Here is a 25,345-nt window from a genome sequence, read left to right as displayed (position 1 = left end):
GTTCAGCGTGGTTTAACAAACGGTTTTAATGCCCCTTGGGAGAGATGTGGATGTCACAGTATATTAACAAGACGGTTTTAGTGCCCCTTGGATGAATGGTGGAGGATACAGTGGAATAAAAAGACAATATCAATTCCCCATGGAGAGACGTGGAGGTCACAGTAGCTTAACAAGATGGATTTAATGCCTCTTTTAAGAGTGGTGGAGTTCCCAGTGGAATGAAAAGAGAATATTAATGCCCCTTGGAAGAGTGGTGGAGGTCGCAGTGGAATAAAAAGACAATATCAATGCCCCGTGGAAGAGACGTGGAGGTCACTGTAGCTTAACAAGACAGATTTAGTGCACCTTGGAAGAGCTGTGGAGTTCAGAGTGGTTTAACAAGACGGTTTTAATGCCCCTTTGAAGAGCTGTGGAGTTCAGAGTGGTTTAAGAAGATGGTTTTAATGCCCCTTGGAAGAGAAGTGGAGGACACAGTAGCTTAAGAAGACAGTTTTAATGCCCCTTGGAAGAGTGGTGGAGGTTACAGTGGAATAAAAAGACAATGTTAATGCCCAATGGAAGAGACTTGGAGATCACAGTAGCTTAACAAGATGGATTTAATGCCCCTTGGAAAAGTGGAGGAGGTCGCAGTGGAATGAAAAGACAATATCAACGTCACGTTGAAGAGACTTGGAGTTCACAGTAGCTTATCAAGACGGTTTTAATGTCCCTTTGAAGAACTGTGGTGTTCAGAGTGGTTTAACAAGAGAGTTTTAATGCCCCTTGGAAGATACGTTGATGTCACAGTAGCTTAACAAGACGGTTTTAATGCCCCTTGGAAGAGTGGTGGAGGACGCAGTGGAATAAAAGAACAATATAAATGCCCCTTGGAAGAGTGGTGGAGGTCACAGTGGAATAAAAAGACAATATCAATGCCCCGTGGAAGAGACATGGAGGTCACAGTAGCTTAACAAGACGGTTTTAATGCCTCTTGGAAAAGTGGTGGAGGTCGCAGTGGAATAAAAAACAATATCAATGCCCCGTGGAATAGACGTTGAGATCACAGTAGCTTAACAAGACGGTTTTAATGCCCCTTGGAAGAGCTGTTGAGTTCAGAGTGGTTTAACAAGATGGTTTTAATGCCCATTGAAAGAGACGTGGAGGTCACAGTAGCTTAACAAGACGGTTTTAATGCACCTTGGAAAAATGGTAAACGTTACAATGGAATAAAAAGACAATATAAATTCCCCATGGAAGAGAAGTGAAGGTAACCATAGCTTAACAAGATGGTTTTAATGCCCCTTGGAAGAGTGGTGGAGGTAGCAGTGGAATAAAAAGACAAAATCAATGCCCCATGGAAGAGATGTGGAGGTAACAGTAGCTTAACAAGATGGTTTGAATGCCACTTGGGAGAGTGGTGGAGGTCGCTATGGAATAAAAAGAGAATATCAATGCCCCATGGAAGAGACATTAAGTTCACAGTAGCTTAACAAGACTGTTTTAATGCCCCTTGAAAGAGTGGTGGAGGTTACAGTGGAATAAATAGACAATATCAATGCCCCATGAAAGAGACGTGGAGGTCACAGTAGCTTAACAAGATGGTTTTAATGCCCCTTGAAAAGTGGTGGAGGTCGCAGTGGAATAAAAAGAGAATATCAATGCCCCATGGAAGAGACATTAAGTTCACAGTAGCTTAACAAGACGATTTTAATACCCCTTGGAAGAGCTGAGGAGTTCAAAGTGGTTTAACAAGACAGTTTTAATGCCCCTTGGAAGAGACGTGGATGTCACTGTAGCTTAACAATACAGTTTTAATGCCCCTTGGAAGAGCTGTGGAGTTCAGAATGGTTTAATAAGATGGTTTTAATGCCACATGGGAGAGTGGTTGAGAACGCTGTGGAATGAAAAGACAATAGCAATACCCCTTGGTGGAGACTTGGAGGTCACATTAGGTTTACAAGACGGTTTTAATGCTCCTTGGAAGGGTGGTGGAGGTTGCAGTGGAATTAAAAGATGATATCAATGCCCCGTGGATGAGACGTGGAGATCACAATAGCTTAACAAGACGGTTGTAATTCCCCTTGGAAGAGTGGTGGAGGTCACTGTGGATTAAAAGGACAATATCAATGCCCGGTGGAAGAGACGTGGAGGTCAAAGTAGCTTAACAATCAGTGAATACTCTATTGAGCATATATGAACTCAAGGGGTTAATATAGAGGTATTACTCTGTATCTGGCCCCGCCCCTTTTAAGTAATTGTATACCTAGTCAAATGTATATAAGGATCAATTGTTTGCTGCTTGTCACACCTGATGAAGGTGGCTGTGTCCACCGAAACGCGTTGTGTGTGTATTAATAAATCAGTCCTTTTAATATTTTTGCCCTGTTATTGGCGCTCTGGTACCGCTATTCATATTCACTGATTGTCCTTTTCCCCCTGTTGGGGTGCGGTAGAGCTGCCTTTAATCTATTGTTTTTTCACCTGTGGGAGCAATTTAATTAAAATTACTACCCTGGTTTTCCAAGCTGCGCTGCCTTAACCCCTCCGGAGCGCTGCCTGGGGTGTTGGTGAAGCTGGGCGTCTATCTCGGCATTACATGCTACTAACCTGACCACGTGATATACCACCAAGAGATCAGGATCTGTGAACGCCGCTGGAAATAGATGACAGCCACCAACAGAGCGGAGCTTGTGGAGCTTTACACTGAGGTTGTGCAGAGGTGCACAACTTCATAAGGTTAGTAGCCATCCCCACACCCCTCTACAAATTGCAATACTGAGTCACCCATTGCGCCTTGTTCTCTCCTCTCTTTACAAAGTAGCTTAACAAGACGTTTTTAATGCGCTTTGAAGAGAGGTGGAGGTCGCAGTGGAATAAAAAGACAATATCGATGCTCCGTGGAAGAGACGTGGAGTTCACAGTAGCTTAACAAGACGGTTTTAATTCCCCTTGGAAGAGCTGTAGTGTTCACAGTGGTTTAACAAGACAGTTTAATGACCCTTGCAAAATACTTGGAGGTCACAGTAGCTTTGCAAGATGGTTTTAATGCCCCTTGGAAGAGTGGTGGAGGTTGCAGTGGAATAAAAAGACAATATCAATGCCCCGTTGAAGAGATGTGGAGGTCACAGCAGTTAAAACGATGGTTTTAATGCCCCTTTGAAGAGTGGTGAATGTCACAGTGGAATAAAAGACAATATCAATGCCCGTTGAAAGAATGGTGGAGGTCGCAGTGGAATAAAAAGACAATACCAATGCCCAGTGAAAGAGAAGTGGAGGTCACATTAGCTTAACAAGACGGTTTTAGTGCCCCTTGGAAGAGTGGTTTAGGTCGCAGTGGAATAAAAAGACAATATCCATGCCCCTTGAAAGAGTGGTGGAGGTCGCAGTGCAAATATTAGACAATATCAATGCCCCGTGGAAGAGAAGTGGAGTTCACAGTAGCTTAACAAGACGGTTTTAATGCCCCTTGGAAAAGTGGTGGAGGTCGCAGTGGAATAAAAAGACAATATCAATGCCCCGTGGAATAGACGTGGAGTTCACAGTAGCTTAACAAGACTGTTTTAATGCCCCTTGAAAGAGTGGTGGAGGTTACAGTGGAATAAGTAGACAATATCAATCCCCATGAAAGAGACGTGGAGGTCACAGTAGCTTAACAAGATGGTTTAAATGCCCCTTGAAAAGTGGTGGAGGTCTCAGTGGAATAAAAAGACAATATGAATGCCCCGTGAAAGAATCGTGGAGTTCACAGTAGCTTAACAAGATGGTTTTAATGCCCCTTGGAAGAGTGGTTGAGGTTACAGAGGAATAAAATGACAATATCAATGCCCCGGAAAATAGACGTGGAGGTCACAGTAGATTAACAAGATGGTTGTAATACCCCTTGAAAGAGTGTTGGAGGTTACAGAGGAATAAAAAGACAATATCAATGCCCCGTATAATAGAAGTGGAGGTCACAGTAGCTTAACAAGATGGATTTAATGCCCCTTGGAAGAGTGGTGGAGGTTGCAGTGGAATAAAAAGACAATATCAATCCCCCGAGGAAGAGATGTGGATGTCACAGTAGCTTAACAAGACGTTTTTAATGCCCCTTGTAAGAGCTGTGGAGTTCAGCGTGGTTTAACAAACGGTTTTAATGCCTCTTGGGAGAGATGTGGAGGTCACAGTATATTAACAAGACGGTTTTAATGCCCCTTAGAAGAATGGTGGAGGATACAGTGGAATAAAAAGACAATATCAATTCCCCATGGAGAGACGTGGAGGTCACAGTAGCTTAACAAGACGGATTTAATGCCTCTTTTAAGAGTGGTGGAGTTCCCAGTGGAATGAAAAGAGAATATCAATGCCCATTGGAAGAGTGGTGGAGGTCGCAGTGGAATAAAAAGACAATATCAATGCCCCGGGGAAGAGACATGGAGGTCACAGTAGCTTAACAAGATGGTTTTAATGTCCTTTGGAAGAGCTGTGGAGTTCAGAGTTGTTTAAGAAGACGGTTTTAATGCCCCTTGGGAGAGAAGTAGAGATCACAGTAGCTTAACAATACGGTTTTAATGCCTCTTGGAAGAGTGGTGGAGGCCGCAGTGGAATAAAAAGACAATATCAATGCCCCGTGGAAGAGACGTGGAGGTCACTGTAGCTTAACAAGACAGATTTAGTGCCCCTTGGAAGAGCTGTGGAGTTCAGAGTGGTTTAATAAGACGGTTTTAATGCCCCTTGGAAGAGACTTGGAGGTCAGAGTAGCTAAACAAGATGGTTTTAATTCCCCTTGAAAGAGTGTTGGAGGTTACAGAGGAATAAAAAGACAATATCAATGCCCCGTATAATAGACGTGGAGGTCACAGTAGCTAAACAAGATGGTTTTAATGCCCCTTGGAAGAGTGGTGGAGGTCGCAGTGGAATAAAAATACAATATCAATACCCCATGGAAGAGACATGGAGGTCACAGTAGCTTAACAAGATGGATTTAATGCCCCTTGGAAGAGTGGTGGAGGTCGCAGTGGAATAAAAAGACAATATCAATGCCTCGAGGAAAAGACGTTGATGTCACAGTAGCTTAACAAGACGTTTTTAATGTCCCTTGTAAGAGCTGTGGAGTTCAGCGTGGTTTAACAAATGGTTTAATGCCTCTTGGGAGAGATGTGGAGGTCACAGTATATTAACAAGATGGTTTTAATGCCCCTTAGAAGAATGGTGGAGGATACAGTGGAATAAAAAGACATTATCAATTCCCCATGGAGAGACGTGGAGGTCACAGTAGCTTAACAAGATGGATTTAATGCCTCTTTTAAGAGTGGTGGAGTTCCCAGTGGAATGAAAAGAGAATATCAATGCCCCTTGGAAGAGTGGTGGAGGTCGCAGTGGAATAAAAAGACAATATCAATGCCCCGTGGAAGAGACATGGAGGTCAGAGTAGCTTAACAAGATGGTTTTAATGCCCTTTGGAAGAGCTGTGCAGTTCAGAGTGGTTTAAGAAGACGGTTTTATTGCCCCTTGGAAGAGAAGTAGAGATCACAGTAGCTTAACAAGACGGTTTTAATGCCCCTTGGAAGAGTGGTGGAGGCAGCAGTGGAATAAAAAGACAATATCAATGCCCCGTGGAAGAGACGTGGAGGTCACTGTAGCTTAACAAGACAGATTTAGTGCCCCTTGGAAGAGCTGTGGAGTTCAGAGTGGTTTAATAAGACGGTTTTAATGCCCCTTGGAAGAGACTTGGAGGTGAGAGTAGCTAAGCAAGACGGTTTTAATGCCCCTTGAAAGAGTGGTGGAGGTTACAGTGGAAAAAAAAGACAATATCAATTTCCCGAGGAAGAGACTTGGAGGTCACAGGAGCTTAGCAAGACGGCTTTAATGCCCCTTGGAAGAGCTGTGGAGTTCAGAGTGGTTTAACAAGATGGTTTTAATGCCCCTTTGAAGAGACTTGGAGGTTACAGTGGAATAAAAAGACAATATCAATGCCCCGTGGTAGAGACGTGGAGATCACAACAGCTTAACAAGACGGTTGTAATGCCTCTTGGAAGAGTGATTGAGGTCGCAATGGAATAAAGAGACAATATCAATGCCCCTTGGAAAAGTGGTGCAGGACGCAGTGGAATAAAAAGACAATATCAATACCCCGTGGAATTGACATGGAGGTCACAATAGCTTAACAAGACGGTTTTAATGCCTCTTGGAAGAGTGGTGGTGGTCGCAGTGGAATAAAAAGACAATATCAATGCCCCTGAAAGAGACGTGGAGGTCACAGTAGCTTAACAAGAAGCTTGTAATGCCCCTTGGAAGAGTGGTGGAGGTAACAGTGGAATAAAAAGACAAAATCAATACCCCGTGGAAGATACATGGAGGTCACTGTAGCTTAACAAGATGGTTTTTATGCCCCTTAGAAGAATGGTGGAGGTCGCAGGGGAATAAAAAGACAATATCAATGTCCAGTGGAAGAGACGTGGACGTCAAAGTAGCTTAACAATATGGTTTTAATGCCCCTTGGTAGAGTGGTGGATGTCGCAGTGGAATAAAAAGACAATATCAATGCCCCGCGAAAAAGATGTGAAGGTCATAGTAGCTTAACAAGTCGCTTTTAATGCCCCTTGGAGGAGTGGTGGAGGTCGCTGTGGAATAAAAAGACAATATCAATGCCCCGTGGAAGAGAAGTGGAGGTCACAGTAGCTTAACAATATGGTTTTAATGCCCCTTGGGAGAGCTGTTTAGTACAGAGTGGTTTAAAAAGATGGTTTTAATGCCCCTTGGAAGAGAAGTGAAGGTCAGATAAGCTTTACTAGACGGTTTTAATGTCCCTTGGAAGAGTGGTGGAGGTTGCAGTGGAATAAACAGACAATATCAATGCCCCGTGGAAGAGACATGGAGATCACAATAGCTTAACAAGACGGTTATTCTGCCCCTTGGAAGAGTGGTGGAGGTCGCAGTGGAATAAAAAGACAATATCAATGCCCCGTGGAAGAGACGTGGAGGTCACAGTAGCTTATCAGGACGGTTATAATGCCCTTGGAAGAGCTTTGGTGCTCAGAGTGGTTTAACAAGATGTTTTAATGCCCCTTGGAAAAGATTTGGAGGTCATAGTAGCTTAACAATATGGTTTTAATGCCCCTTTGAAGAGCTGTGGAGTACAGAGTGGTTTAACAAGATGGTTTTAATGCCCCTTGGAAGAGACGGGGAGGTGTCATTAGCTTTACAAGATGGTTTTAATGCATCTTGGAAGAGGTGTGGTGTTCAGAGTGGTTTAACAAGATGATTTAAATGCCCCTTGGAAGACACTTGGAGGTCACAGTAGCTTTACAAGACGGTATTAATGCACCTTGGAAGAGTGTTGGAGGTCACAGTGGAATAAAAAGACAATATCAATGTCATGTGAGGAGACGTGGAGGTGACAATAGCTTAAAAAGACGGTTTTAATGCCTCTTGGAAGAGCTGTGGAGGTCAGCGTGGTTTAAGAAGATTATTTTAATGCCCCTTGGAAGAGACGTGGAGGTCGCAGTCGAATAAAAAGACAATATCAATGCCCTTTGAAAGAGTGTTGGAGGTCGCAGTGGAATAAAAACTCAATAAGAATGTCCAGTGGAAGAGACATGGAGGTCACAGTAGCTTAACAAGACAGATTCGGTGCCCCTTGGAAGAGTGGTGGAGTTCTCAGTGGCATAAAAAGACAATGTCAATGCACCATGGAAGAGATGTGGAGGTCACAGTAACTTAACAAGATGGTTTTAATGAGCCTTGGTAGATCTGTGGAGTTCAGAGTGGTTTAAGAAGACATTTTTTATGCCCCGTGGAAGAGAAGTGGAGATCACAGTAGCTTAACAAGATGGTTTTAATGCCCCTTGGAAGAGCTGTGGAGTTCAGAGTGATTTATTAAGATGGTTATAATGCCCCTTGGAAGAGACGTGGAGGTCACAGTAGCTTTACAAGATGGTTTTAATGCCCCTTGGAAGAGTGGTGGAGTTCGCAGTGGAATAAAAAGAAAATATCAATGCCGCTTGGAAGAGTGGTGGAGGTTGCAGTGGAATAAAAAGACAATTTCAATGCCCCTTGGAAGAGATGTGGAGGTCGCAGTAGATTAACAATACAGATTTAGTGCTCCTTGGAAAAGCTGTAGAGTTCAGAGTGGTTTAACAAGACGGGTTTAATGTGCTTTGGTAGAGACTTGGAGGTCTCAGTAGCTTAACAAGATGGTTTTAATGCCCCTTGGAAGAGTGGAGGAGGTTAAAGTGGAATAAAAAGACAATATCAATGCCCCTTGAAAGAGTGGTGGAGGTCATAGTTGAATAAAAAGACAATATCAATGCCCCGTGGAGGAGACGTGGAGGTCGCAGTAGCTTAACAAGACGGTTTTAATGCTAAATGGAAGAGTGGTGGAGGTCGCTGTGGAATAAAAAGACAATATCAATGCCCCGTGGAAGTGACGTGAAGGTCACAGTAGCTTAACAATACTATTTTAATGCCCCTTGGAAGAGCTGTGGAGTCCAGTGTGGTTTAACAAGACTGTTTTAATGCCCCTTGGATGAGAGTTGGAGGTCACAGTAGCTTAACAATCCGGTTTTGATGCCCCTTGGAAAAGTGGTGAAGGTTATAGTGGAATAAAAAGACAATATCAATGCCCCGTGGAAGAAACGTGGAGGTGACAGTAGCTTTTCAGTACTGTTTTAATGCCCCTTGGAAGAGTGGTGGAGGTCGCATTGGAATTAAAAGACAATATCAATGCCCCGTGGAAGAGACGCGGAGGTCAAAGTCGTTTAACAAGATGGTTTTAATGCCCCTTGCAAGAGTGGTGGAGGTCGCAGTGGAATAAAAAGACAATATCAATGCCCCTTGTAAGAGTAGTGGAGGTCGAAGTGGAGTAAAAAGGCAATATCAATGTCCATTGGATGAGACGTGGTGGTCAGAGTAGCTTAACAAGACGGTTTTAATGACCTTTGTAAAAGTGGTGGAGGTCGCTGTGGAATAAAAAGACAATTTCAATGCCCTGTGGAAGAGATGTGGAGATAACAGTAGGTTAACAATAGAGATTTAATGCCCCTTGAAAGAGTGGTGGAGGTCACTGTGGAATAAAAAGACAATATCAATGCCCTCTGGAAGAGACGTGGAGGTCACAGTAGCTTAACAAGATGGTTTTAATGCCCCTTGGAAGAGCTGTGTATTTCAGAATGGTTTAACAAGATGGTTTTAATGCCCCTTTGAAGAGACTTGGAGGTTACAGTGGAATAAAAAGACAATATCAATGCCCCGTGGTAGAGACGTGGAGATCACAACAGCTTAACAAGACGGTTGTAATGCCCCTTGGAAGAGTGATTGAGGTCGCAGTGTAATAAAGAGACAATATCAATGCCCCTTGGAAAAATGGTGCAGGACGCAGTGGAATAAAAAGACAATATCAATACCCCGTGGAATTGACATGGAGGTCACAATAGCTTAACAAGACGGTTTTAATGCCTCTTGGAAGAGTGGTGGTGGTCGCAGTGGAATAAAAAGACAATATCAATGCCCCTGAAAGAGACGTGGAGGTCACAGTAGCTTAACAAGAAGCTTGTAATGCCCCTTGGAAGAGTGGTGCAGGTTACAGTGGTATAAAAAGACAAAATCAATACCCCGTGGAAGATACGTGGAGGTCACTGTAGCTTAACAAGATGGTTTCTATGCCCCTTAGAAGAATGGTGGAGGTCGCAGGGGAATAAAAAGACAATATCAATGTCCAGTGGAAGAGACGTGGACGTCAAAGTAGCTTAACAATATGGTTTTAATGCCCCTTGGTAGAGTGGTGGATGTCGCAATGGAATAAAAAGACAATATCAATGCCCCGCGGAAAAGATGTGAAGGTCATAGTAGCTTAACAAGTCGGTTTTAATGCCCCTTAGAAGAGTGGTGGAGGTCGCTGTGGAATAAAAAGACAATATCAATGCCCCGTGGAAGAGAAGTGGAGGTCACAGTAGCTTAACAATATGGTTTCAATGCCCCTTGGAAGAGCTGTTTAGTACAGAGTGGTTTAAAAAGATGGTTTTAATGCCCCTTGGAAGAGAAGTGAAGGTCACATAAGCTTTACTAGACGGTTTTAATGTCCCTTGGAAGAGTGGTGGAGGTTGCAGTGGAATAAACAGACGATATCAATGCCCCGTGGAAGAGACATGGAGATCACAATAGCTTAACAAGACGGTTATTCTGCCCTTTGGAAGAGTGGTGGAGGTCGCAGTGGGATAAAAAGACAATATCAATGCCCCGTGAAAGAGACGTGGAGGTCACAGTAGCTTATCAGGATGGTTATAATGCCCTTGGAAGAGCTTTGGTGCTCAGAGTGGTTTAACAAGATGTTTTAATGCCCCTTGGAAAAGATTTGGAGGTCATAGTAGCTTAACAATACGGTTTTAATGCCCCTTGGAAGAGCTGTGGAGTACAGAGTGGTTTAACAAGATGGTTTTAATGCCCCTTGGAAGAGACGGGGAGGTCTCATTAGCTTTACAAGACGGATTTAATGCATCTTGGAAGAGGTGTGGTGTTCAGAGTGGTTTAACAAGATGATTTAAATGCCCCTTAAAAGACACTTGGAAGTCACAGTAGCTTTACAAGACGGTATTAATGCACCTTGGAAGAGTGTTGGAGGTCACAGTGGAATAAAAAGACAATATCAAAGTCAAGTGAGGAGACGTGGAGGTGACAGTAGCTTAAAAAGACGGTTTTAATGCCTCTTGGAAGAGCTGTGGAGGTCAGCGTGGTTTAAGAAGATTATTTTAATGCCCCTTGGAAGAGACGTGGAGGTCGCAGTCGAATAAAAAGACAATATCAATGCCCTTTGAAAGAGTGTTGGAGGTCGCAGTGGAATAAAAACTCAATAAGAATGTCCAGTGGAAGAGACGTGGAGGTCACAGTAGCTTAACAAGACAGATTCAGTGCCCCTTGGAAGAGTGGTGGAGTTCTCAGTGGCATAAAAAGACAATATCAATGCACCATGGATGAGATGTGGAGGTCACAGTAACTTAACAAGATGGTTTTAATGAGCCTTGGTAGATCTGTGGAGTTCAGAGTGGTTTAAGAAGACATTTTTTATGCCCCGTGGAAGAGAAGTGGAGATCACAGTAGCTTAACAAGACGGTTTTAATGCCCCTTGGAAGAGTAGTGGAGGTCGCAGTGGAATAAAAAGACAATAGCAGTGCCCCGTGGAAGAGACGTGGAGGTCACAGTAGCTTAACAAGACGGTTTTAATGCCCCTTGAAAGAGCTGTTGAGTTCAGAGTGGTTTAACAAGATGGTTTTAATGCCCCTTGGAAGAGTGGTGGAGTTCGCAGTGGAATAAACAGAAAATATCAATGCCGCTTGGAAGAGTGGTGGAGGTCGCAGTGGAATAAAAAGACAATTTCAATGACCCTTGGAAGAGATGTGGAGGTCACAGTAGATTAACAATACAGATTTAGTGCTCCTTGGAAAAGCTGTAGAGTTCAGAGTGGTTTATCAAGACGGGTCTAATGTGCTTTGGTAGAGACTTGGAGGTATCAGTAGCTTAACAAGATGGTTTTAATGCCCCTTGGAAGAGTGGAGGAGGTTAAAGTGGAATAAAAAGACAATATCAATGCCCCTTGAAAGAGTGGTGGAGGTCATAGTTGAATAAAAAGACAATATCAATGCCCCGTGGAGGAGACGTGGAGGACACAGTAGCTTAACAAGACGGTTTTAATGCTAAATGGAAGAGTGGTGGAGGTCGCTGTGGAATAAAAAGACAATATCAATGCCCCGTGGAAGAGATGTGAAGGTCACAGTAGCTTAACAATACTATTTTAATGCCCCTTGGAAGACCTGTGGAGTACAGTGTGGTTTAACAAGACTGTTTTAATGCCCCTTGGATGAGAGTTTGAGGTCACAGTAGCTTAACAATCTGGTTTTGATGCCCCTTGGAAAAGTGGTGAAGTTTATAGTGGAATAAAAAGACAATATCAATGCCCCGTGGAAGAGACGTGGAGGTCAAAGTCGTTTAACAAGATGGTTTTAATGCCCCTTGCAAGAGTGGTGGAGGTCGCAGTGGAATAAAAAGACAATACCAATGCCCCTTGGAAGAGTATTGGAGGTCGAAGTGGAGTAAAAAGACAATATCAATGTCCATTGGATGAGACGTGGTGGTCAGAGTAGCTTAACAAGACGGTTTTAATGCCCTTTGTAAAAGTGGTGGAGGTCGCTGTGGAATAAAAAGACAATTTCAATGCCCCGTGGAAGAGATGTGGAGATAACAGTAGGTTAACAATAAAGATTTAGTGCCCCTTGGAAGAGTGGTGGAGGTCTCAGTGGAATAAAAAAGCAATATCAATGCCCTGTGGAATAGACGTGGAGGTCACAGCATTTTTAGAAGACGGTTTTAATGCCCCTTGGAGGAGCTGTGGAGTTCAGAGTGTTTTAACAAGACTGTTTAATGACCCCTTGGAAGAGACGTGGAGGTCACAGTATCTTAACAAGACGGTTTTAATGCCCCTTGGAAGAGTGGTGGATTTAACAGTGGAAAAAAAAGACAATATCAATGCCCGTTGGAAGAGACGAGGAGGTCACAGTAGCTTAACAAGACGTTTTTAATGCCCCTTGGAAGAGCTGTGGAGTTCAGAGTAGATTAACAAAATGGTTTTAATGCCCCTTGGAAGAGATGTGGAGGTCACAGCAGCTTTACAAGACGGTTATAATGCCCCTTGGAAGAGTGGTGGAGGTTACAGTGGAATAAATAGTCAATATCTATGCCCCATGAAAGAGACGTGGAGGTGACAGTAGCTTAACAACATGGTTTTAATACCCCTTGGAAGAGTGGTGGAGGTCACAGTGGAATTAAAAGACAATATCAATGCCACTTGGAAGAGTTGTGGAGGTCGCTGTGGAATAAAAAGACAATAGCAATGCCCAGTAGAAGGGACGTGGAGGTCACTGTAGCTTAACAATACAGTTTTAATGCCCCTTGGAAGAGTTGTGGAGTTCAGAATTATTTTAACAAGATGGTTTTAATGCCCCTTGGAAGAGACTAGGAGTTCACATTAGCTTTACAAGATGGTTTTAATGCCCCTTGGAAAAGTGGTGGAGGTTACAGTGGAATAAAAAGACAATATCAATGCCCCATGGAAGAGATGTGGTGATAACAATAGTTTAACAAGACGCTTGTAATGCCCTTGGAAGAGTGGTGGAGGTCGCAGTGGAATCAAAAGACAATATCAATGCCCCGTGGAAGAGACGTGGAGTTCACAGTAGCTTAAGAAGACTGTTTAATGCCCCTTGGAAGAGTGGTGGAGGTTACAGAGGAATAAAATGACAATATCAATGCCCCGTATAATAGACGTGGAGGTCACAGTAGCTTAACAAGATGGTTTTAATACCCCTTGGAAGAGTGGTGGAAGTCACAGTGGAATAAAAATGCAAAATCAATGTCCAGTAGAAGGGACGTGGAGGTCACAGTAGCTTAACAAGACGGTTTTAATGCCCCTTGAAGAGCTGTGGTGTTCAGTGTGGTTTAAAAAGACAGTTTTAATGCCGCTTGGAAGAAACGTGGAGGTCACAGTAGCTTAACAAGACGCTTAAAATTCCCCTTGGAAGAGAGGTGGAAGTCACAGTGGAATAAAAATGCAAAATCAATGTCCAGTAGAAGGGACGTGGAGGTCACAGTAGCTTAACAAGACGGTTTTAATGCCCCTTGAAAGAGTGGTGGCGGTTACAGTGGAATAAATAGACAATATCAATGACACGTGAAAGAGACGTGGAGGTCACAGTAGCTTAACAAGACGGTTTTAATGCCCCTTGGAAGAGTGGTGGAGGTCACAGTGGAATAAATAGAAAATATCAATGTCCCGTGGAAGAGACGTGGAGTTCACAGTAGCTTAACAAGATGGTTTTAATGCCCCTTGGAAGAGTGGTGGAGGTTACAGAGGAATAAAATGACAATATCAATGCCCCGTATAATAGACGTGGAGGTCACAGTAGCTTAACAAGATGGTTTTAATACCCCTTGGAAGAGTGTTGGAGGATACAGAGGATTAAAAAGACAATATCAATGCCCTGTATAATAGACTTGGAGGTGACAGTAGCTTAACAAGATGGTTTTAATGCCCCTTGGAAGAGTGGTGGAGGTCGCAGTGGAATAAAAATACAATATGAATACCCCATGGAAGAGACATGGAGGTCACACTAGCTTAACAATACGGATTTAATGCCCCTTGGAAGAGTGGTGGAGGTCTCAGTGGAATAAAAAGACAATATCAATGCACCGTATAATAGACTTGGAGGTCACAGTAGCTTAACAAGACATTTTTAATGCCCCTTGTAATAGCTGTGGAGTTCAGCGTGGTTTAACAAACGGTTTTAATGCCCCTTGGGAGAGACGTGGAAGTCACAGTATCTTAACAAGACGGTTTTAATGCCCCTTGGAAGAGTGGTGGAGGATACAGTGGAATAAAAAGACAATATCAATGCCCCATGGAGATACGTGGAGGTCACAGTAGCTTAACAAGATGGATTTAATGCCTCTTGGAAGAGTGGTGGAGTTCCCTGTGGAATGAAAAGAGAATATCAATGCCAATTGGAAGAGTGGTGGAGGTCGCAGTGGAATAAAAAGACAATATCAATGCCCCGTGCAAGAGACATAGAGATCACAACAGCTTAAAAAGATGGTTTTAATGCCCTTTGGAAGAGCTGTGGAGTTCAGAGTGGTTTAAGAAGACAGTTTTAATGCCCCTTGGAAGAGAAGTGGAGATCACAGTAGCTTAACAAGATGGTTTTAATGCCCCTTGGAAGAGTAGTGGAGGTCGCAGTGGAATAAAAAGACAATAGCAATGCCCCGTGGAAGAGACGTGTAGCTTAACAAGACGGTTTTAATGCCCCTTGAAAGAGCTGTTGAGTTCAGAGTGGTTTAACAAGATGGTTTTAATGCCCCTTGAAAGAGACGTGGAGGTCACATTAGCTTTACAAGACTTTTTTAATGACCCTTGGGAAAGTCTTGGAGGTCGCAGTGGAAAAAAAAGACAATATCAATGCCCCGTGGAGGAGTCTTGGACGTCACATTAGCTTAGCAAGACTGTTTTAATGCCCCTTGGAAGAGTGGTCGAGGTCACTGTGGAATAAAAAGACAATATCAATGCCCTGTGGAAGAGACGTGGAGGTCAGAGTAGCTTAACAAGACAGTTTTAATGCCCCTTGGAAGAGCTGTGTATTTCAGAATGGTTTAACTAGATAGTTTTAATGCTCCTTGGAAGAGACGTGGAGGTCACAGTAGCTTTACAAGACGGTTTTAATGCCCCTTGGAAGAGTGGTGAAGGTTATAGTGGAATAAAAAGACAATATCAATGCCCCGTGGAATTGACATGGAGGTCACAATAGTTTAACAAGACTGTTTTAATGCCCCTTCGAAGAATGGTGGTGGTCGCAGTGGAATAAAAAGATAATTTTAATGCCCCTGAAAGAGATGTGGAGGTCACTGTAGCTTAACAAGACGGTTTTTATGCCCGTTGGATGAGTGTGGACGTCGCAGGGGAATAAAAAGACAATATGAATGTCCAGTGGAAGAGACGTGGAGGTCACAGTAGCTTAACAATATGGTTTTAATGCCCCTTGGTAGAGTGGTGGATGTCGCAGTGGTTTTTAAAGAGAATATCAATGCCCCTTGGTAAAGTTGTGGATGTCGCAGTGCAATAAAAAGACAATATCAATGCCCCTTGGAAGAGTGGTGGAGGTAGCAGAGGAATAAAAAGACAAAATCAATGCCCCGTGGAAGAGAAGTGGAGGTCACGGTTGCTTATCAAGAAGGTTTTAATGCTACTTGAAAGAGTGTACGAGGTCGCTGTGGAATAAAAAGACAATATCAATGCCCCGTGGAAGAGATGTGGAGATAACAGTAGGTTAACAATAGAGATTTAGTGCCCCTTGGAAGAGTGGTGGAGGTCTCAGTGGAATAAAAAAGCAATATAAATGCCCCGTGGAATAGACATGGAGGTCACAACATTTTTACAAGACGGCTTTAATGCCCCTTGGAAGAGCTGTGGAGTTCAGAGTGTTTTAACAAGACTGTTTAATGCCACTTGGAAGAGACGTGGAGGTCACAGTATCTTAACAAGACGGTTTTAATGCCCCTTGGAAGAGTGGTGGATTTAACAGTGGAAAAAAAAGACAATATCAATGCCCGTTGGAAGAGACGTGGAGGTCACAGTAGCTTAACAAGACGTTTTTAATGCCCCTTGGAAGAGCTGTGGAGTTCAGAGTAGATTAACAAAATGGTTTTAATGCCCCTTGGAAGAGATGTGGAGGTCACAGCAGCTTTACAAGACGGTTATAATGCCCCTTGGAAGAGTGGTGGAGGTTACAGTGGAATAAATAGTCAATATCTATGCCCCATGAAAGAGACGTGGAGGTGACAGTAGCTTAACAACATGGTTATAATACCCCTTGGAAGAGTGGTGGAGGTCACAGTGGAATTAAAAGACAATATCAATGCCACTTGGAAGAGTTGTGGAGGTCGCTGTGGAATAAAAAGACAATAGCAATGCCCCGTAGAAGGGACGTGGAGGTCACTGTAGCTTAATAATACAGTTTTAATGCCCCTTGGAAGAGTTGTGGAGTTCAGAATGGTTTAACAAGATGGTTTTAATGCCCCTTGGAAGAGACTAGGAGTTCACATTAGCTTTACAAGACGGTTTTAATGCCCCTTGGAAAAGTGGTGGAGGTTACAGTGGAATAAAAAGACAATATCAATGCCCCATGGAAGAGATGTGATGAAAACAATAGTTTAACAAGACAGTTGTAATGCCCTTGGAAGAGTGGTGGACGTCGCAGTTTAATCAAAAGACAATATCAATGCCCCGTGGAAGAGACGTGGAGTTCACAGTAGCTTAAGAAGACTGTTTTAATGCCCCTTTGAAGAGCTGTGGTGTTCAGTGTGGTTTAAAAAGACAGTTTTAATGGCGCTTGGAAGAAACGTGGAGGTCACAGTTGCTTAACAAGACGCTTAAAATTCCCCTTGGAAGAGAGGTGGAAGTCACAGTGGAATAAAAATGCAAAATCAATGTCCAGTAGAAGGGACGTGGAGGTCACAGTAGCTTAACAAGACGGTTTTAATGCCCCTTGAAAGAGTGGTGGAGGTCACAGTGGAATAAATAGAAAATATCAATGCCACGTGAAAGAGACGTGGAGGTCACAGTAGCTTAACAAGACGGTTTTAATGCCCCTTGGAAGAGTGGTGGAGGTCACAGTGGAATAAATAGAAAATATCAATGTCCCGTGGAAGAGACGTGGAGTTCACAGTAGCTTAACAAGATGGTTTTAATGCCCCTTGGAAGAGTGGTGGAGGTTACAGAGGAATAAAATGACAATATCAATGCCCCGTATAATAGACGTGGAGGTCACAGTAGCTTAACAAGATGATTTTAATACCCCTTGGAAGAGTGTTGGAGGATACAGAGGATTAAAAAGACAATATCAATGCCCTGTATAATAGACGTGGAGGAGACAGTAGCTTAACAAGATGGTTTTAATGCCCCTTGGAAGAGTGGTGGAGGTCGCAGTGGAATAAAAAGACAATATCAATGCCCCGTATAATAGACTTGGAGGTCACAGTAGCTTAACAAGACGTTTTTAATGCCCCTTGTAATAGCTGTGGAGTTCAGCGTGGTTTAACAAACGGTTTTAATGCCCCTTGGGAGAGACGTGGAAGTCACAGTAACTTAACAAGACGGTTTTAATGCCCCTTGGAAGAGTGGTGGAGGATACAGTGGAATAAAAAGACAATATCAATGCCCCATGCAGATTCGTGGAAGTTCACAGTAGTTTAGCAAGATGGATTTAATGCTTCTTGGAAGAGTGGTGGAGTTCCCTGTGGAATGAAAAGAGAATATCAATGCCAATTGGAAGAGTGGTGGAGGTCGCAGTGGAATAAAAAGACAATATCAATGCCCCGTGTAAGAGACATGGAGATCACAACAGCTTAAAAAGATGGTTTTAATGCCCTTTGGAAGAGCTGTGGAGTTCAGAGTGGTTTAAGAAGACAGTTTTAATGCCCCTTGGAAGAGAAGTGGAGATCACAATAGCTTAACAAGACGGTTTTAATGCCCCTTGGAAGAGTAGTGGAGGTCGCAGTGGAATAAAAAGACAATAGCAATGCCCCGTGGAAGAGACGTGGAGGTCACAGTAGCTTAACAAGACGGTTTTAATGCCCCTTGAAAGAGTGGTGGAGGTCACAGTGGAATAAATAGAAAATATCAATGCCACGTGAAAGAGACGTGGAGGTCACAGTAGCTTAACAAGACGGTTTTAATGCCCCTTGGAAGAGTGGTGGAGGTCACAGTGGAATAAATAGAAAATATCAATGCCCCGTGGAAGAGACGTGGAGTTCACAGTAGCTTAACAAGATGGTTTTAATGCCCCTTGGAAGAGTGGTGGAGGTTACAGAGGAATAAAATGACAATATCAATGCCCCGTATAATAGACGTGGAGGTCACAGTAGCTTAACAAGATGGTTTTAATACCCCTTGTAAGAGTGTTGGAGGATACAGAGGATTAAAAAGACAATATCAATGCCCTGTATAATAGACGTGGAGGTGACAGTAGCTTAACAAGATGGTTTTAATGCCCCTTGGAAGAGTGGTGGAGGTCGCAGTGGAATAAAAAGACAATATCAATGCCCCGTATAATAGACTTGGAGGTCACAGTAGCTTAACAAGACGTTTTTAATGCCCCTTGTAATAGCTGTGGAGTTCAGCGTGGTTTAACAAACGGTTTTAATGCCCCTTGGGAGAGACGTGGAAGTCACAGTAACTTAACAAGACGGTTTTAATGCCCCTTGGAAGAGTGGTGGAGGATACAGTGGAATAAAAAGACAATATCAATGCCCCATGCAGATACGTGGAAGTTCACAGTAGTTTAGCAAGATGGATTTAATGCTTCTTGGAAGAGTGGTGGAGTTCCCTGTGGAATGAAAAGAGAATATCAATGCCAATTGGAAGAGTGGTGGAGGTCGCAGTGGAATAAAAAGACAATATCAATGCCCCGTGCAAGAGACATGGAGATCACAACAGCTTAAAAAGATGGTTTTAATGCCCTTTGGAAGAGCTGTGGAGTTCAGAGTGGTTTAAGAAGACAGTTTTAATGCCCCTTGGAAGAGAAGTGGAGATCACAATAGCTTAACAAGACGGTTTTAATGCCCCTTGGAAGAGTAGTGGAGGTCGCAGTGGAATAAAAAGACAATAGCAATGCCCCGTGGAAGAGACGTGGAGGTCACAGTAGCTTAACAAGACGGTTTTAATGCCCATTGAAAGAGCTGTTGAGTTCAGAGTGGTTTAACAAGATGGTTTTAATGCCCCTTGAAAGAGACCTGGAGGTCACATTAGCTTTACAAGACTTTTTTAATGCCCCTTGGGAAAGTCTTGGAGGTCGCAGTGGAAAAAAAAGACAATATCAATGCCCCGTGGAGGAGTCTTGGACGTCACATTAGCTTAACAAGACTGTTTTAATGCCCCTTGGAAGAGTGGTGGAGGTCACTGTGGAATAAAAAGACAATATCAATGCCCTGTGGAGGTCAGAGTAGCTTAACAAGATGGTTTTAATGCCCCTTGGAAGAGCTGTGTATTTCAGAATGGTTTAACTAGATAGTTTTAATGCTCCTTGGAAGAGAGGTGGAGGTCACAGTAGCTTTACAAGACAGTGTTAATGCCCCTTGGAAGAGTGGTGAAGGTTATAGTGGAATAAAAAGACAATATCAATGCCCCGTGGAATTGACATGGAGGTCACAATAGTTTAACAAGACTGTTTTAATGCCCCTTCGAAGAGTGGTGGTGGTCGCAGTGGAATAAAAAGATAACTTTAATGCCCCTGAAAGAGATGTGGAGGTCACTGTAGCTTAACAAGACGGTTTTTATGCCCGTTGGATGAGTGTGGACGTCGCAGGGGAATAAAAAGACAATATGAATGTCCAGTGGAAGAGACGTGGAGGTCACAGTAGCTTAACAATATGGTTTTAATGCCCCTTGGTAGAGTGGTGGATGTCGCAGTGGTTTTTAAAGAGAATATCAATGCCCCTTGGTAAAGTTGTGGATGTCGCAGTGGAATAAAAAAACAATATCAATGCCCCTTGGAAGAGTGGTGGAGGTAGCAGAGGAATAAAAAGACAAAATCAATGCCCCGTGGAAGAGAAGTGGAGGTCACGGTTGCTTATCAAGAAGGTTTTAATGCTACTTGAAAGAGTGGACGAGGTCGCTGTGGAATAAAAAGACAATATCAATGCCCCGTGGAAGAGAAGTGGAGTTCACAGTAGCTTAAAAATATGGTTTTAACACCCCTTGTAAGAGCTGTGGAGTTCAGATTGGTTTAACAAGATTGTTTTAATGCCCCTTGAAAGAGACGTGGAGGTCACATTAGCTTTACAAGACTTTTTTAATGCCCCTTGGGAGAGTGGTGGAGATCGAAGTGGAAAAAAAAGACAATATCAATGCCCTGTGGAGGAGACTTGGACGTCACAGTAGCGTAACAAGACTGTTTTAATGCCCCTTGGAAGAGTGGTGGAGGTCACTGTGGAATAAAAAGACAATATCAATGCCCTGTGGAAAAGACGTGGAGGTCACAGTAGCTTAACAAGACGGTTTTAATGCATCTTGGAAGAGCTGTGGATTTCAGAATGGTTTAACAAGATGGTTTTATTGCCCCTTGGAAGAGACGTGGAGGTCACAGTAGCTTTACAAGATGGTTTTAATGCCCCTTGGAGGAGTAGTGGAGGTTACAGTGGAATAAAAAGACAATATCAATGCTCCGTGGTAGAGATGTGGAGATCACAACAGCTTAACAAGATGGTTGTAATGCCCCTTGTAAGAGTGATTGAGGTCACAGTGGAATAAAGAGACAATATCAATGCCCCTTGGAAAAGTGGTGGAGGACGCAGTGGAATAAAAAGACAATATCAATACCACGTGGAATTGACATGGAGGTCACAATAGCTTAACAAGATGGTATTAATGCCCCTAGGAAGAGTGGTGGTGGTCGCAGTGGAATAAAAAGACAATATCAATGCCCCTGAAAGAGACGTGGAGGTCACAGTAGCTTAACAAGAAGGTTTTAATGCCCCATGGAAGAGTGGTGGAGGTAACAGTGGAATAAAGAGACAAAATCAATGCCCCGTGCAAGATACGTGGAGGTCACAGTAGCTTAACAATACTATTTTAATGCCCCTTGGAAGAGCTGTGGAGTCCAGTGTGGTTTAACAAGACTGTTTTAATGCCCCTTGGATGAGATTTGGAGGTCACAGTAGCTTAACAATCCGGTTTTGGTGCCCCTTGGAAAAGTGGTGAAGGTTATAGTGGAATAAAAAGACAATATCAATGCCCTGTGGAAGAGACGTGGAGGTGACAGTAGCTTTTCAATACTGTTTTAATGCCCCTTGGAAGAGTGGTGGAGGTCGCAGTGGAATTAAAAGACAATATCAATGCCCCGTGGAAGAGACGTGGAGGTCAAAGTCGTTTAACAAGATGGTTTTAATGCCCCTTGCAAGAGTGGTGGAAGTCGCAGTGGAATAAAAAGACAACATCAATGCACCTTGGAACAGTGGTGGAGGTCGAATTGGAGTAAAAAGACAATATCAATGTCCATTGGATGAGACGTGGTGGTCAGAATAGCTTAACAAGACGGTTTTAATGCCCTTTGTAAAAGTGGTGGAGGTCGCAGTGGAATAAAAAGACAATTTCAATGCCCCGTGGAAGAGATGTGTAGATCACAGTAGGTTAACAATACAGATTTAGTGCCCCTTGGAAGAGTGGTGGAGGTCTCAGTGGAATGAAAAAACAATATCAATGCCCCGTGGAAGAGACGTGGAGGTCACAGTATCTTAACAAGATGGTTTTAATGCCCCTTGGAAGAGCTGTGGAGTTCAGAGTGGTTTAATGAGACGGTTTAATGCCCCTTGGAAGAGACGTGGAGGTCACAGTATCTTAACAACACGGTTTTAATGCGCCTTGGAAGAGTGGTGGATTTAACACTGGAAAAATAAGACAATATCAATGCCCCGTGGAAGAGACGTGGAGGTCACAGTAGCTTAACGAGACGGTTTTAGTGCCCCTTGGTAGAGCTGTGGAGTTCAGGGTAGTTTAACAAGATGGTTTTAATGCCCCTTGGAAGAGATGTGGAAGTCACAGTAGCTTTACAAGACGGTTATAATGCCCCTTGGAAGAGTGGTGGAGGTTACAGTGGTATAAATAGTCAATATCTATGCCCCACGAAAGAGACGTGGAGGTGACAGTAGCTTAACAAGATGGTTTTAATGCCCCTTGGAAGAGTGGTGGAGGTCGCAGTGGAATTAAAAGACAATATCAATGCCACTTGGAAGAGTTGTGGAGGTCGCTGTGGAATAAAAAGACAATAGCAACGCCCCATGGAAGGGACATGGAGGTCACAGTAGCTTAACAATACGGTGTTAATGCCCCTTGGAAGAGTTGTGGAGTTCAGAGTGGTTTAAAAAGATGGTTTTAATGCCCCTTGGAAAAGTGGTGGAGGTTACAGTGGAATAAAAAGACAATATCAATGCCCCATTGAAGAGATGTGGTGATCACAATAGTTTAACAAGACGGTTGTAATGCCCTTGGAAGAGTGGTGGAGGTCGCAATGGAATCAAAAGACAATATCAATATTAATGCCCCTTTTAAGAGCTGTGGTGTTCAGTTTGGTTTAAAAAGACAGTTTTAATGCCCCTTGGAAGAAACGTGGAGGTCATAGTAGCTTAACAAGACGCTTAAAATTCCCCTTGGAAGAGAGGTGGAAGTCGCAGTGGAATAAAAAAACAATATCAATGCCCCTTGGAAGAGTTTTGGAGATCACAGTGGAATAAAAATACAATATCAATGTCCAGTGGAAGAGACGTGGAGGTCACAGTAGCTAAACAAGAAGTTTTAATGCCCTTTGAAAGAGTGGTGACGGTTACAGTGGAATAAATAGACAATATCAATGCCCCGTGAAAGAGACGTGGATGTCACAGTAGCTTAACAAGACGGTTTTAATGCCCCTTGGAAGAGTGGTGGAGGTCGCAGTGGAATAAATAGACAATATCAATGCCCCGTGGAAGAGACGTGGAGTACACAGTAGCTTAACAAGATGGTTTTAATACCCCTTGGAAGAGTGTTGGAGGATACAGAGGATTAAAAAGACAATATCAATGCCCTGTATAATAGACGTGGAGGTCACAGTAGCTTAACAAGTGGTTTTAATGCCCCTTGGAAGAGTGGTGGAGGTCGCAGTGGAATAAAAATACAATATCAATACCCCATGGAAGAGACATGGAGGTCACAGTAGCTTAACAAGATGGATATAATGCCCCTTGGAAGAGTGGTGGAGGTTACAGAGGAATAAAATGACAATATCAATGCCCCGTATAATAGACGTGGAGGTCACAGTAGCTTAACAAGATGGTTTTAATACCGCTTGGAAGAGTGTTGGAGGATACAGAGGATTAAAAAGACAATATCAATGCCCTGTATAATAGACGTGGAGGTGACAGTAGCTTAACAAGATGGTTTTAATGCCCCTTGGAAGAGTGGTGGAGGTCGCAGTGGAATAAAAATACAATATGAATACCCCATGGAAGAGACATGGAGGTCACAGTAGCTTAACAAGACGGATTTAATGCCCCTTGGAAGAGTGGTGGAGGTCGCAGTGGAATAAAAAGACAATATCAATGCCCCGTATAATAGACTTGGAGGTCACAGTAGCTTAATAAGACGTTTTTAATGCCCCTTGTAATAGCTGTGGAGTTCAGCGTGGTATAACAAATGGTTTTAATGCCCCTTGGGAGAGACGTGGAATTCACAGTATCTTAACAAGACGGTTTTAATGCCCCTTGGGGGGTGGTGGAGGATACAGTGGAATAAAAAGACAATACCAATGCCCCATGGAGATACGTGGAGGTCACAGTAGCTTAGCAAGATGGATTTAATGCTTCTTGGAAGAGTGGAGGAGTTCCCTTTGGAATGAAAAGAGAATATCAATGCCCATTGGAAGAGTGGTGGAGGTCGCAGTGGAATAAAAACACAATATCAATGCCCCGTGGAAGAGACATGGAGATCACAACAGCTGAACAAGATGGTTTTAATGCCCTTTGGAAAAGCTGTGGAGTTCAGAGTGGTTTAAGAAGACAGTTTTAATGCCCCTTGGAAGAGAAGTGGAGATCACGGTAGCTTAACAAGACGGTTTTAATGCCCCTTGGAAGAGTATTGGAGGTCGCAGTGGAATAAAAAGACAATAGCAATGCCCCGTGGAAGAGACGTGGAGATCACAGAAGCTTAACAAGACGGTTTTAATGCCCCTTGAAAGAGCTGTGGAGTTCAGAGTGGTTTAACAAGATGGTTTTAATGCCCTTTGAAAGAGACGTGGAGGTCACATTAGCTTTACAAGACTTTTTTAATGCCCCTTGGGAGAGTCTTGGAGGTCGCAGTGGAAAAAAAAGACAATATCAATGCCCCGTGGAGGAGTCTTGGACTTCACATTAGCTTAACAAGACTGTTTTAATGCCCCTTGGAAGAGTGGTGGAGGTCACTGTGGAATAAAAAGACAATATCAATGCCCTGTGGAAGAGACGTGGAGGTCAGAGTAGCTTAACAAGATGGTTTTAATGCCCCTTGGAAGAGCTGTGTATTTCAGAATGGTTTAACAAGATAGTTTTAATGCTCCTTGGAAGAGAGGTGGAGGTCACAGTAGCTTTACAAGACGGTTTTAATGCCCCTTGGAAGAGTGGTGAAGGTTATAGTGGAATAAAAAGACAATATCAATGCCCCGTGGAATTGACATGGAGGTCACAACAGTTTAACAAGACTGTTTTAATGCCCCTTCGAAGAGTGGTGGTGGTCGCTGTGGAATAAAAAGATAATTTTAATGCCCCTGAAAGAGATGTGGAGGTCACTGTAGCTTAACAAGACGGTTTTTATGCCCGTTGTATGAGTGTGGAGGTAGCAGGGGAATAAAAAGACAATATGAATGTCCAGTGGAAGGGACGTGGAGGTCACAGTAGCTTAACAATATGGTTTTAATGCCCCTTGGTAGAGTGGTGGATGTCGCAGTGGTTTTTAAAGAGAATATCAATGCCCCTTGGTAAAGTTGTGGATGTCGCAGTGGAATAAAAAGACAATATCAATGCCCCTTGGAAGAGTGGTGGAGGTAGCAGAGGAATAAAAAGACAAAATCAATGCCTCGTGGAAGAGAAGTGGAGGTCACGGTTGCTTATCAAGAAGGTTTTAATTCTACTTGAAAGAGTAGACGAGGTCGCTGTGGAATAAAAAGACAATATCAATGCCCCGTGGAAGAGAAGTGGAGTTCACAGTAGCTTAACAATATGGTTTTAACACCCCTTGTAAGAGCTGTGGAGTTCAGAGTGGTTTAACAAGATGGTTTTAATGCCCATTGGAAGA

This window comes from Phyllobates terribilis, unplaced genomic scaffold (assembly GCF_046119375.1).
Source record: "Phyllobates terribilis strain yellow unplaced genomic scaffold, ASM4611937v1 Scaffold_3__8_contigs__length_932513732, whole genome shotgun sequence".
Lineage (NCBI taxonomy): Eukaryota > Metazoa > Chordata > Amphibia > Anura > Dendrobatidae > Phyllobates > Phyllobates terribilis.
Note: the sequence above shows the minus strand (reverse complement) of the source record.